This window comes from Dysidea avara, chromosome 3 (genome assembly GCF_963678975.1).
Source record: "Dysidea avara chromosome 3, odDysAvar1.4, whole genome shotgun sequence".
Classification (NCBI taxonomy): Eukaryota; Metazoa; Porifera; class Demospongiae; order Dictyoceratida; family Dysideidae; genus Dysidea; species Dysidea avara.
In genome coordinates this window covers 25378990-25394341 of record NC_089274.1, presented here as the reverse complement: position 1 = coordinate 25394341, position 15352 = coordinate 25378990, and the positions used below count along the sequence as shown (strand labels likewise).

Here is a 15352-nt window from a genome sequence, read left to right as displayed (position 1 = left end):
TTTTTTCTGTTTGTTCTGTATGTACTCTTGGAACTAATAATGTACAATCTATAACAATGATGACAGGCATTAATCAGAAGTTAAAAACTTGGGATATGAATCAGATCCATATTTTGTTGCAAGGAAAAGTGATAGTGATCAGCTACGTAGGTGATGGGGGTTGGTGAGCATAATTTGTGTGTCATTGTGTCCCATGGGGTGGTTTAGTTGTAGTTAAGGAAGAATAGCTGATTAAAGCCAAGAAACCTTGAAAGCCCCTAAAAACTGCCCCTGACTTATGTGATCATTTTATATGACTGTATTTTGAATAGCTGTATAATGTATGTACGTAGCAATAGTGTCTTACTTAGTAGCATATGTTTAATGGCCGGAATATACTTGATACTATATGATGAAACATGTAATCTATAAAAATATATTAGCATAAAACTGAATATGCCCCTCATCAAGTTTCAATTGCTTATACTTATCTGAGAGTAAGTTGCACTATACATACACTGTTAAAACTGATTGTTATGGTAGCACCTAAAAGTGCTAAGTTTGACTGCTCCAATCAAAAATAACACCTCTAGGTGCTACCATAGCACTTTTGTGTGCTAAATTTTGACTGTTCCAGTCACAAAATAACACCTCTATTGGCTATATAGCTAGGTGCTACCATAGCACTTTTAATTTGTTAACAGTGTACATGTTTAATAGGGATGGACTCTTGATACTATGTAATAAATGATGATGATGAATAATGATGTCACATGTGGATCTATAAACATAACTGAATATGCCTCACATCAAGTTTCAATTGCTTATACTTATGTGAGAGTAAGTTGCACTTTACATACCAAACTATGCATTTAATGCAATCCAATGCTGTCAGGATATCCACCAGATATCATCTTGCTGTAACCATTAACTTCTATTATCTGCTATAACCATACAATACTGGTGCATATACTGCCGGGTATGCTGTCACGGATGTTTATTGTGAGGATATATGTATGTGATGTAATATTGACTGTGCATGTATGAAATTTTTGAATAGCATAAATTTCATGTATTGTATAGCTATGAGTTGCAATTGTCTGTCTGTAGAATGTATAGATTTTACCCCACATACATATAGTGTTCATGGCAGACACCCTTACCTTGTACTTAAACATAAACATCAACATAGTTATCAAGATTCAACATGTCTGCATGTCATCATCAGCTGTGATGTTTTTATATTTGCATGCATAGCAATAGTCAATTCAGTGTTTGCATGACAAGTGGTGGTGCACATCACTGCAATAAGCCAGTTCATGGGGAGTAGAGGATGTACTATACTGGATCCATTTCCTTTCTGTGGCCAATTTTCTATATCAACTTATCAGTATAGCTAAGTTAAGTTTCCTTAAATTCTCCAATTATATTTATTAGGTTAGGTAATCCGGGTGCTCTGTACAGTTCGACGTACAAGGCTTCCCAAAACATAGTCTGTTTTGTACTAAAAGAAATATTATGGTCACTTAATTAGTCTGTGACATGTTGACGCATTTTAGTACCTGTAAATTAGGTATCCCATAACAACAAGCACACGAATCTTGCTATTCTACACCCTATCACTTAAATTAGAACTACTCCGTCATTTTTAATCCAATAGACATGAAATTTTCACACAAGCTACTTTAGTAATTTTACCAAAGAAGAGCGTTTGCCATTTTGAAATAGCAAGTTCAGATGATGAATAGCGTAGAAGTAAAAAAAGGATTTCTGGGACTGTCAACCCGAAAGATAAATATGTGATGATTGAGAAGATAAAAGACAAAAATAAAAACGCACAATGGTTTGTGCTGTTTAGCATAGTGTATCATAAAAGTATCAAGGCTTTTGTGCATAAACTGTAGGACTAGTTCTAGTATAAAGGGAAAAACTGCAACTCATGTTCTAAAGCAAATTTAGCAGTTGGGTTTGGACTAAACTGTGTACTAGTGTTAGCTTATATCCAGTAAAAAAGTACAGGACATTTGCTAAAACCATTTGTAAGTTATAGAACAAATTAAATTTCACGGGAAGCCATATAAGCGGACTGTACAGAGCACCCTTAATTTTAACAATGCACATTATTAATTTATTAGTATTAACATCATTGCAGCCATTTGTTGGCTGCCACCTTTGATTTCACAACTTTTTTCACCCAGGCTTTTTAAGGCTGCACCTTTTTTAACAGCTTGGCTGTTTTTTGTACGGATATCACTTTTTTTGTAATTGCAAGTTCCAAGGCCAGCCTATGGTTGACCTTGATAATTCCTTTTAACTTTTTTCCCTTTACTACAGGAATCATCGAAGACTGCATGGCTATAATATGAAGAACTGAAATAATATGCATTTTGAAAGTGTGTATACCCCAATGATAGCTGGACAGATTTGACTCAAACTAGGAATGGGAGATGCCCTACCCTGAGGAAGCTTCCACTGCAGAAATGGTTAATTATACCATTCAAGCACTATGAAGCTACAGATACATGAAAACTATTTCTGTATGCATGATTGTAATTGCGTGCATTTGCATGCATGATCATTTTCCTAAATGGGCTGAAATATTATTAGGCTTGTGTCTATCATTGCATATATTTTTAGAATTACAGCAAATTCAACTTAATGTTTCTTCCACAATCACATGTATGTTAGAACACTATACCAAGGATGCAGCTGTTTGTGAATTAAATATCATTATTAAACACTGTATGATATAGAATCTATAGGTGATATTTTTACTGTAGAGCTAGTGAAAGCTACAATCAGGTGAAATTGCATCTTAAGCACACGTGGACAATGAAAAGATGAAAAGAGTAAGAAGGGAAGAGCTAATATAATTTTCCTAAACAGCTGCTAAAAATTTGATACTCTAATAGAACAGTCAATTATACTCTAATAGAACACTCATCATTAAAACTCTTCTAGGAACATACCTTTTTCCATGGATCACATGGCACCAATTCTTCTTGAAAGGCTATTCTGAGAATAACTCTTTCAGTTGAGAATATGGTAGGTGTAGTTTCAGTTGTAGCTACAAACTCGATACTTAGGTTATAAGATATGGATATATAGTTTTGGTTGTAGCTATACAAACTAAGTTAGCACTTACTTTATCAAGTTCCACATTTTCCTACTTTCAGAACAAACAAAATGTGGCCAGTGTAGCTATATATTTCTTCTACTCATATTTTTTTTTGAAAATACATAAAGGCGTGTTCTTTTTGACAAAGTACACTGTCACCTTAAATTCCAACTATTTAAAAGAGGTGCTTTACAATAACCACAGTATGAATCAGAAATTCCCAACCATAAATTACTATCTCTCCTGATGAAAATAAACTGAAAGAAAGCTCTTTGAGAAGTAGCTGCAGCATACATAGATTATTGCTGGCCAGGCATGGTTTTGTCGTTTAGTGTTATGCATCAAGAGTGCATAATATTATGGACTCTTGATGCATAACACTAACAAGAGTCCATAATATTATGGACTCATGCATAACACTAAACGACAGATTTATTATGGGCTCTTGCTAACATCAATTTAGGCTATGCTAATAGCTAGAATTAAATGTCTTACCTTCTGCTTGGAGGTTGCACTGTTAGACCTTCAATTATGAACTCAAACCATACTGCAGCATTTATGCTGTGCCCTTTATATGAAAGCTGTATTATGCCACTACCAGCTACAAAATATTGTTTTTTGATTTTGCTTAGTTAAAATGCTTATGCTAAATAAAGTTCAGTCAAACCCCTAAATAAAGCATGCACTGCATGCTGACTAGCTAACTGCTAGTTGCCACTTTTCTAGATGCCCCTAACTTAGCACCCCCTAGATTCCCCCTGATGTTTCTGATTTTTATTTCTGCTAAATGTGATAGTGGCATGATCATTGGCCTCAATGTATTGGGAGTCTCCTACATTTGTCAATGAAAGTAGTAGCTGCATGATGTTACTTGTTCCTGCTAAAGGGGGTTGGTTAGCTTGGGTAGAACTGCTTTCTAGTGCACCTGGATTGGTACAGTGGAGGTCCCACCGAGATCTACCAGGAAGACACTACCCCTATACTCCAAGAAGAGACCTAGAAGAGGTTAGACTGTGAGAACTGAGACTGTTAGTTAGAAGAAAGTTTTTAGACTGTAACAAGTAATAGTATTATCCACCCCAAAAACACCTTCGCTGTAAAAAATGGCGCGCCCAAGAAACTACAAGTACCTGGAACCCAATGTAAAAAACAAAAAGAAAAATCAGCTTAGCTGAAGTGAAAAGTAACTGGTAACTTAAAGAGCTGATATCTGAAGCGGCCAAGAATACAATTACTAAAGTTTAATCCATGCAAGAACACCTTGGCTATAAAACAGGTGTATACATGAAAGTAACTGGCAACTGAAATGGCTGATATCTGAAGCGGCCAAGAATGAATGGTCATATACAACTAATTCAAAAATTTAACACTGAACCTTTATAATTCAGCTGTGTTCTATATTCACTCTTGCTGCATCGTAAAGTAATTTCTTTTAACTCTAATTGGCTGGTAATTTGGCCGCCTTTTTTTTGCTCTATTATACTGACTATTAAAAAAGGCGGCCAAATTACTAGCCAATTAGAGTTAAAAGAAATTACTTTACGATGCAGCAAGAGTGAATATAGAACACAGCTGAATTATAAAGGTTCAGTGTTAAATTTTTGAATTAGTTGTATATGACCATTCATTCTTGGCCGCTTCAGATATCAGCCATTTCAGTTGCCAGTTACTTTCATGTATACACCTGTTTTATAGCCAAGGTGTTCTTGCATGGATTAAACTTTAGTAATTGTATTCTTGGCCGCTTCAGATATCAGCTCTTTAAGTTACCAGTTACTTTTCACTTCAGCTAAGCTGATTTTTCTTTTTGTTTTTTACATTGGGTTCCAGGTACTTGTAGTTTCTTGGGTGCGCCTTTTTTACAGCGAAGGTGTTTTTGGGGTGGATTGAAGTTACATGCATGCTGCAGATATAGCACTATAAGAACTTGCACATAATTGCTGTGACCTAAGTGCACGCTATAGCGTAAGGGTGCGCTATGATCTAAGCATGTTGAGATGGCTTCAAGTATTGTGTAATCGACAAACAGGTTTGTGGTCACGTGACACACCACGTTCTCAAAAAGTGAATGGCCTAGTTAAAGAAAATGTTATGTGATTAGCATTAGGAAAAAAAGTAGGCAATGGTGCGGTGGAAGGGTGGATAGCTAGGTAAATAAATATATTATATATATATATGAGCACATATGTGTAATTTAATCTTCTATAAATGGTGGCGGTTGCCACTATTCCCAGGGGTGGGCCCCAGCAACCAACATGTTAACTACACTATATTTAGAGACAGAGTAAGCAAATAGCTTTCCTTTTACATCATAGGAAGTACTAATTGATTGCACTTGCATAATTTATTAAATTGCATATTCTAGATTGTGTTACTAGCTAGTTCTTGTTACAAAAGCAGCTGACTATAGCACTTTTGCATGTATTTTAATATAAAAGAGTGACTTACTAAGCCAGATTGAGAGAGAAACTGACCATGTCTGATAGGACTATACTATAAGTGTTATATACTTCAATATTGTAACTGTTCTTATGTACCAGGCACTGTTATATTATCTATGTTCACTGTATACAGCAGATTACGCTATTGTACTGTAAATCACTTTAGATATTATTGTTGTGTCATACATGTACACATACACTCAGCACATTCCAACTGTTGGAAATTACAGTACAGTTCTTCCTGAGAGTCTTCAATGATATAATTATACCAGCAGCTGGTCATAAAGACCCCAAAAGAACACTAGATACACAGACTATGGCATAGATACTTTGTCAACATGGCTATAAAGATGTTGAACACTAGTGTAGCTGCTGTAATACATGTCAACAGGCTAAGTTACCACTTCCTCAAAAGGCACTACTGATATCTGTTCTGAATGGAGCTCCATGGCAAATTATAAAACTATTGTTGTTGATATTTTGGAAGTTCCAATATTTACCAATTATAATTGTCACTTGCTTGTAGTACAAGATTATTTTACAAAATGGGATGATGCTAGCTATCCCTTTACCCAATCAGACAGCTGCCCGCTAATTACTACACAAATTATTTTATTTATTTGTTGACCACACCTATGATTCGGAAAATTTTACCAGCTAATCAAATATCTACCATTTTCCATAAGTGTGATCATCAACCAAAAAATCTGGCCAGAATTTTTATCACTGCAAGGTTTTGATCTTCATATCAAGCTCACTTACATGCCAAACGTACTAATTGCAAAAGTCTGTGAAAGCAAATCTTACTGCTGCTGCAGCCAAGCAAAAACAATGCCTATGACTTCCACATCTTATAAGGAGGGACTTTTGTATTGGTAATCTAGTTTGGTTGACAGTTCCAACTGCTCATAAGTTTGACCCTAAGTGAGAAGGGGGTGAAAGGTGACTATCAAGAGTTCTGTGAGCATGGAAATTTCAGATGGATAAAGAAAAAAAGCTGTTCATTACAATATTGCAGACAGTGTAGTCATCAAGATGGAGGAGAGGCTAAACCAGCAACAAATTGGGAGCCACCATGGGCAGAACATTACACCTCACCAAGCAGACAATATCCTATAGTAAAGCAACCACCAGATAGATGTTCATGGCAAGTTCAAGATGAGCTTACCAAAGGGAGAGCATGTGTGAGCGACCTGTTTACTCTATGTATATGATATGCATGTATGCATATATTATATAGTTATACAACGGCCACGAGTGCTCTGCCTGATATAAACGCACGAGCCTGAGGGCCGTTAGGCCCAAAGGCAAGTGCGTTTATACAGGCAGAGCACGAGTGCACGTTGTATAACTGCTATGTACCACTCACCTAATAGGTGGGGAGAGTCTCACAAGACAGCTGTAACACTTATAAAGGCCAGGTTTCTAACATCGATTGTGGGTAACCAAGCCAGACGTTGCGATGACGTTCCCCCTGCAGTACTGCAGCCACCTGAGATATTGAAAGCTAGTACGCTATGGGTTATATCACTAACCTGCATTTACTGTTCGACTCTCATCATGTAGTGCTCAGCATGCCAGTGTACCATATAGACTAAGCACCAGACTAATCACCATAGTGATTCTCTCGAGCAAAAAAAAGCAGCTAAATAGACGGTTTAAGTAAACAAAACCTAACTACTAAACGATACTAGTCTAATTCTTACTATTTACACTGGCTAAACTCGAATCTGGTGGCATGACAAAACTGGTTCCCACAATCGAACGTAAAGGTAAGTATTATTTAGAATATATTTGTTTTATTGAGTCATTTTCGAAGTGGACTACAGTTTAATCTGGGCTAAGATGGCACCAGACTAGTAAGGTGTATAAGTACGTTTATATATGTAGACTAGAGTTGTGGCCACCCGCGTTGGCTTTTTCAATCGCCATTGGCTGCTTGAAAACATTATACGTATTGGTGACGTTATGGCCCACAATCGACCTTTATATGTCAGGCTATAAAAGAATTCGAGTGATCTGTGAAGTGTCTTTCCACCTATTAGGTGAGGTGTCGTAGTGGTCGTCGCCACCGGCACTTGTGCTATGCTGCACAAAACCGCAGCCAGTGCAATATCTGTATATTGCACTGCGGTCGGTGCATTATAACTTATAATGCACTCGTTGTGGTCTACAAAACCGCAACCAGTGCATTATAAGTTATAATGCACTCGCTGCGGTCTGCAGCAGTGCAATATACAAATTATGGCACTGGCGGTGCCTTTGAACTGCCCACGCAGAGTGGTACATATATAAATATACATTACAATTTTTGTGTACATGATAACAATAAATATATATTAGAGTACATCTTAGTTTAGGGACTAGGTCTTACTGCGTTTTTGCTACCAGCCATAAAATTAATATAGCTAGCATTTGTGCATGGTATTTATATAATGTAACAACTCTGATCACAATTCAGATTAACTCTCCTTGTATACAATGGTGTGCCTCTATGTAGTGCTCTTGTGCAAACATAGCAAATTTCAATATTGTAAATTACTTTCATTATAATATACATTATGCACACATAAATTCAGCATATTCTGGAGGCCATTGTGATCAGAGTTGTTATATTATAATTACCATACACAAATGCTATATTAATTTCATGGCTGGTAGCAAATGCAATAAGACCTAGACCCTAAACTAAGATGTGTTCTAATGTAGAAAATTCTAGAATTACATGGACAATGGACACACAGCTTGTTCCCGTTAATTCCAGATTTTTATGCTTGAAAAACTATATTTCTTCTGCATGCAGCATCCACAAACCATCTGTAAACCAAAATTGAATGAAGTGATCCCACCATCTTATTGTAGATTGTTTCTGGAAGATGTTGCTGTATGCCTGATCGAGCATTATCAAACTGCATTTTAAAGATAACTCAGGCTTATGCCCCAAAGGTATAACATAATTGTTAGTATTACAACTACTGATAACCTTTCAAGTCAGCAAATATAGTAACAAACATATTATTCAAAAAAACCATGTACATAAATAATTGTGACCTCAGATTATCCTGGAATAATCAAGATACAGAAAGGCTAGCAGCTGCTTCTTCTAGAATAAACATTCTGTATGCTTTGTGGTAAGACTGAGTGGTTAAGTTATCCAGATTTGAGTAAAAACTATATCATCTTAGTGCAAGAAAGAGTTTGGGAACTACCATAATTATATAATATACAGGGGCGGATCCAGAGTTTGGAAAGAGGGGGGGCACCTTGCTGAAAAACAGTTGAAGACCAAAAAAAAAAAAAAAAAGGTCACAACAATAATAGCTAGTTATCCTTTACCAAATATATCATGTCTGTTATGTAAAATAAAATCCTATTTATAGCTTCATAGGTAAGCTACACTACCTCATGAACATTGTGACTGCTTTATTAGAGTAATCGACTGCTCTATTAGAGTATCTCGATCTTGTATGCAATTTCTTGAAGGGGGGGGGGGGGGGGGGGACATTTGCCCCAAATGCCCCATCCTGGATCCGCCATTGATATAGCCAGGCTGCTGCTGAAGAACTCAGATCCTGATTCCTGAGATTGAAAATATTATATCTACTTAGACCATACGCACAAACGGCACAATCCAATAAGTTATGTGCATGATCATGAAATATTTTACATGTAATGAGTATAAAATTTCATATACTGTATCTATACTTCAGTCTAAAGATTAACCCAGTGTTGCTCCTAAAATAATACAGATTAAAACAAAAGAGACACTGAAGAAAATCATTGCAAGTGTATTCAGCCGCAGTGAACACATGCCATATTCCTGGCTAGCTTGACTATCTCCTTGATTATAGGCCTCAAGACTCTGGAATACAAATGAGTACTATAATGCTTGATACACAGCATATTCATAAAAACATGCATACATACATGTGTGGTATTCAATTACATAGGTAGTTCCAGGATTTTTGGGTAACTGGTTTCTGATCAAGAGAATAGCTAGACTTTTAGTAAAAACTGAAAAAAAGGTAACTGCCTGCTGAGAATAACTGCCCTCCACTCACTATATATTAATATCACTGATAAAGTACATAAAAATCTTTAATTATATCTACATAGCTTACTATACTGATTCTTTGAATACATGTGATTGCTTTATCAGAGAGATGGACTGTTCTATTAGAGTATCTTGATCTGTACATCTTGTGCCTTTGCAAATCAACGCAAAAAATGTATATTTGACTGCTTGAATACACTTGACCGGTTTCTGGAAACTCAGAAACCCCCCTGGAGCTGCTCCTGAATTAAGATGTATAGCTTTGTTTGTATATGCATGTAATGTGTATAACTGTATAAATAAGAGAAGAACTGACAATCAAACGGTACAGTAGTACCATTTAAGTAGGGATCGTAGTGAAAATTTGTGCACCGCCAAAATTCCGCCCCTGACAAATCATCCTAGAAACATTTCACGCGACATACATCACCTTTATGGAGTAGTACTAGTCCATATAATATACAATACAGCATTAAACATAACAAAACACTCACAGGTGGCCGGGTACAAATTTTTTTAAAATTGCTAAGACTCGAATTTTAGACTCACTGCCTCACTGACTGACCACAGTTGCAAAGCTAGAGGCCAAATGAAGCAGCAAACGGCCACCATTTTTACGCCACAATAACAAACTTACCAGTGGGATGTGCCTTTTGGGGTTCCAATGAGTGTAGGTCCTTTGCGCCTTGTCTTTTCTTTTATCTTCAATCAGCCTGCTTGTCTTCTTCTTCATCCAACGAAACCATATTAAGTTTCCGCATCAACACTTTCTTTCAGCAACATATATAGATGCCACAGAATTGTTTCCGAGATAATTTCAGAGCTAGACTTCAGAAGTACTTCAGTTCTGGTGCTACTATAAGACTAGATACACTGACTGTATGAGCAAGTCTGCGATTGGAATCCCGTTCAATATAGGTTCGTGACTTGTCCATCAATTAAAGATCTAGGTAGACTACTATTGAAAGAGTATGAAGACCACACCTCTTAACAATCTAGCTTTTCACTTAACAGTAAACAAAATGACCTCATCCTTTATTGGTTTAGCTAGCTGCACACCTCTTGGCTGACTCGAGATATACTCTAATACAACAGTCACTCTAATAGAACAGTCACAAGTTACATTGTAGCTAGCTGTACTACAACAAAAACTAAACAAACTAGTATTTAAATTTAAAAATGAAGTAGGGATCTATGCAACATAAAGTAGTGAAACAAGAGATGAATGATGGTATTACAGCATAGCTCAGTGGGAAAGTCCCTACTTTGGCATTGAGCAAAATATATAGCCAATGTGCCAAAGTAGCGACTTTCCAACTGAGCTATACTGTAATACCATCAGTCATCTCTTGTTTCACTGCTTTTTGTTGCATAGATCCCTACTTCATTTTTAATATTTACAATTTAAAAAAAAATACTAGTGTAAATTAGAAGGTGATGGTATGAGCAGAGCAGTGTGTGTGCGTGCATGCGTGTGTGTGTGTGTTGATACAATACTATATATATATACTGTGGTTTCAGTTGGATCCAGAATTTTCTGGATTACAATATACATCATGACTTACTTTGCATGCATAGATTGCTGCAGGAAGTGAACAAATCACTGCTGGTAAGAAACATAAAATACTTGATATTAGACATGGCATGGCGAATCCAAGAATAACATAGACAGAACCTTTCTGCCAATTTTCAGGTAGTTTAGCAACAGCAGCAACACTGTTATTGTGTGCGTTCCAATTGACAGGTCCACGTGGTGGTTGCTGTACAACTACCTGCATAAATTGCATGTCAGATGATTTATACACTAGACTACAGCAATGTGTACTGAGATGAACAGCAATATCTACAGACACTAGACACATGGAAGTGTGTAATGTGGTCCAAGAAGCCAGTGTGCCACTCCAGTGTGTCATGAACAGGAAGAACATAGTTCTGCACTTCTTTTATCCAAATGGGATGATTTTTATAGCAGAATTGTTTGCCAGCTGAGGCAGTCACATGCCAAATTTCAGCAAAATTACCACAAAGATATTGATAACAAAGTTTACTTTTGCAAACTTTACAAAAGCATATAGTGGATATTCATCCATTTCCAGATGACAAAGTATGTTTGCTATTCATCCAGCCAGTATCATCACTATAGTTGTACGAAGGTAAGTTTATGGCTAGGTAGGGTTGGAGGGTGTCAACACTAGCTTGCCTTGAACTCATCAAAATCTTTCCTTTATACAGGGAGTGAAAGACATCATTATATGCTCATAAAGTTAGTGTTAGGGTTGAGTTCAGTTATGGCTTCTTCTTCACTGGATCTATAGGTTTTTTCTTAAATAATTGTTATACAGGTTACTTGAATCACATAGAAAACTAAGGAAGATACATAGCTGGCAGTGTCAACACACATGTAAGTTGGATTGGGGGTTTACGAATACACAAAAGGAAATATTTATACCAAAACAGCCAAACTACTAAGAAAGGCGTATTGTTGCAGTCATACATGCATGTAGCTATATTATTACTGCCATAGCTATACCACATATGATTTTTGCAACTTTTTAACTCATGGCTTTTTGAAGGAAACATGCTCAACTTGGATAGCTGGTGTAGTATATGTAGGCTGGAATGAAATATGTAATAGTTATATCATGTACTCGAGTGATTTGCCTGATATGTACACCCAAGCTCGAGGGCCATCAGGCCTGAGAGCGTGGGTGTACATATCAGGCAAATCATGAAGGCACGTGATACAACTGATATGTACCATGCCAATGCAGGCTAAGAGCCTGCGGGTGATTAATCACCCAAACCAATGCGAAGTAGACCACCGAATTCATTATATAGACCAACTTGTGAAATTTGATCATGGGACAGCAACAACTAACGTTGTGACTACGTTTGTTAACATAAACGGGCAAATCCTACGGATATCACGGAAACACTCAATTTAGCGATTTTACAAGTGTTTCAAAGTTGCTACATCACTTAAACACTGTTTACACAGTTTACACAGTTTTCTAAACATCCAAGGGATAAGCTTCACTGTAGAGTGGTTACCTCGTGATATACGAAAAGTGGGCATGGTACGTAATCAAACAAGCGGACCAGCGCTTGTAAATTACCTATGACACTAGTTCTCACCTTAAACCTTCGTTTGTCAACTCATAGGGTGGTAAGGGAGTCGAATCGCCTCCGTCTGAGTGCTGTAGGATGGAAAATCGGCTTCATGGTTTTCATCACGTAAGCAATAATAAACTCCCACAATTGAATGCTGCCAGGATTCTTTAAAACCAAACCAACATTACCTCACCAGATATCAAGGCCTTAAATAAACCATGGCCAGCCATGGTTTAACTTAAATATACCATGGCCAGCCATGGTTTAACTTAAATGTACCATGGTAAGCCAGGGTTACCCTGAAATTTGCCTTTGAAGTTAGGTCGCTTCATCAATACCAGAAATTTGAGGTCATGGGCCTACTGATTAAAAATTAAATTGACATACAGTGTTGGATTGGCAATACATCTCAAATAGCGGTGTACAATCGGTGGCGGATCCAGGATGGGGCATTTGGGGCAAATGCCCCCCCCCCCCCCCTTCAAGAAATTGCATACAAGATCGATATACTCTAATAGAGCAGTCAATTACTCTAATAAAGCAGTCACAATGTTCATGAGGCAGTGTAGCTTACCTATGGTAGGATTTTATTTTACATAACAGACGTGATATAGTAGGTAAGGATAACTAGCTATTATTGTTGTGACCTTTTTTTTTTTTTTTTTTGGTCTTCAACTGGTTTTCAGCAAGTTTTTTTGGTCTTCAACTGTTTTTCAGAAAGGTGCCCCCCTCTTTCGAAACTCTGGATCCGCCCCTGACAATTTCCGCTCTGCAGTGAAGGTGATGAAATTTTGTATAATAGAGGCTAAATGACCCATTTGGTAGGATTGAAGTCCGTCTACATGTGGCAATACAGACTATGGTTCGGTAGGCCCAAATGTATGGGTTTAACATACAATAAACTCACTCACCCTACGAAGTCGGTTGAATCTGTATGTAACCAATCATTTTCACCTTATTATTAACGCGTAGGCTAAAACCTTCGCTAAATACAGCCATCTACTTGTGGTTCCAGGCCGTCCATAAATGTCCAGCGGTGCTCCAACAAATTAGAAACTGCTTCAGTCTATGACGTATTGCCTACGTCATTCGTCATTAATAGGCAAATCCAGCACTGACCTTACTTACAAAGCTCAATCCAACTAATTATAGGTGTTCTGTTTTCTCCAGCAAGTAAACTACGAAAGTAGTAGCTAGCTGAAACTGGCGCCAAATGAGATAGTCTACTTTTCAGGGTATATTAAAATCACGTACATCGAACTAGAAAATGCTTGTAATAAAATCAGCAGACTATGATGGGTGCTGTTTTAAAGTAAGGAGTTTTGAGCATATATGCACGTACACAGTGCAAAACCTAGAGCATGCTCTCGTCTAGGGGTCTGGGGGCATGCCCCCACAGAAGATTTTTTGAGAATTTACCCATCTAAGGTTAAATCTGGTGTAAATTTGGACCAAAAATTGCTCGACTAGTTATGCTAGCGATAATAACAAAGCAAAACGACTGAAGTATGATGTGATAGACCAGCTTCCTCCAGGACAAGACACTTATGGCGTACGCGTTGTGATATAGACTACATTATAGTCAATCAACTCAATTAATTTAAAAATACAATAACACTAAACATGCACACATGCATGCACATTAGAAACAATCATCAGTTTAGTCGGTGACTTGTGGCTTCCGGATGAATGGTTTTGTATAGACGAGCTGCAGGCTATAAAGGAACATGTACTTGTAAATTACAACAGAAATTGAAAAAAAAAAAGAAACAAACAGTTTATATCTCACACAATGTTCCTTAACTGAGAAAGTTAAAGCACACAAACAGTTATTTCGAGTATCCCTTTGATGTGGTTAACACTCTAATTTATGAGGTATAAATGTGCCATGATTAAACCATGCAGACACAGACACACACTACATACACAGTATGGCTTTGAAGTGTACTAAGTGGAAGCACATTTTGAGGTTAGTGCAAGATAATATCGTGGTTAGGGACTAAATGGCTTCAAACCCTTTGGAATGTGTTGGTTTCAATCATAAGACATTTATTCCAACATATGCATAGCTTTAAAAACATCGCATTCAAAAGTGATTGTATTATATGAATATTTTACACAGGTTGTCTACACTAATGCACACGACCAAAAAATGTACTAAATTTCTGGTATTGGGCGGGATTCGATCCCACACCCTACACAGCAGTACTTCAGGGAGGTGCTTTATCAGCTGAGTTGTTTATCGTGTGGTTAGCAGTGGAATGCAGCTGAAGTTTTCTCTACATCATGGCCTTTAATGTGCTGTAGCGGACGAAGGAACACACGTAGAAGCTTGCAAGTCCCGTATCGATACGTGCTTTGGTTGTTGAGTTAAGGGCGTTGGAGACAGACAGACAGACAGACAGCTTTTCAGCTTTATATATATAGATTAGTATTATTATCAATTTTGTCAAAATGACAGGGTCGTACAGAAGGACAAGCCTGCAAACGTACTCCCCACAATTACACATACATACATACACATTAAATGCACACGAATACAACACCTAAGATGAGACAGATAGCTAATAACAGAACAATACACAACAAGATAAAAAAGAGAAAGTTATTGAATAGAAATCGGCGAAGGGCAGCACGGAATAGATTTGA

At 37.2% G+C, this 15352-nt stretch overlaps 1 long non-coding RNA gene across 1 annotated transcript; it reads right to left on the bottom strand.

Moving 5' to 3' along the window:
• Positions 1-9109: 9109 nt before the first annotated feature.
• Positions 9110-13792, bottom strand: LOC136251869 (uncharacterized). Its single transcript, XR_010699233.1, has 3 exons — positions 13615-13792; positions 11158-11364; positions 9110-9400 (listed from the first exon to the last, which is right to left on the bottom strand). It is a non-coding gene; the product is annotated as an uncharacterized lncRNA (long non-coding RNA).
• Between the last annotated feature and the right edge of the window lie 1560 nt (positions 13793-15352).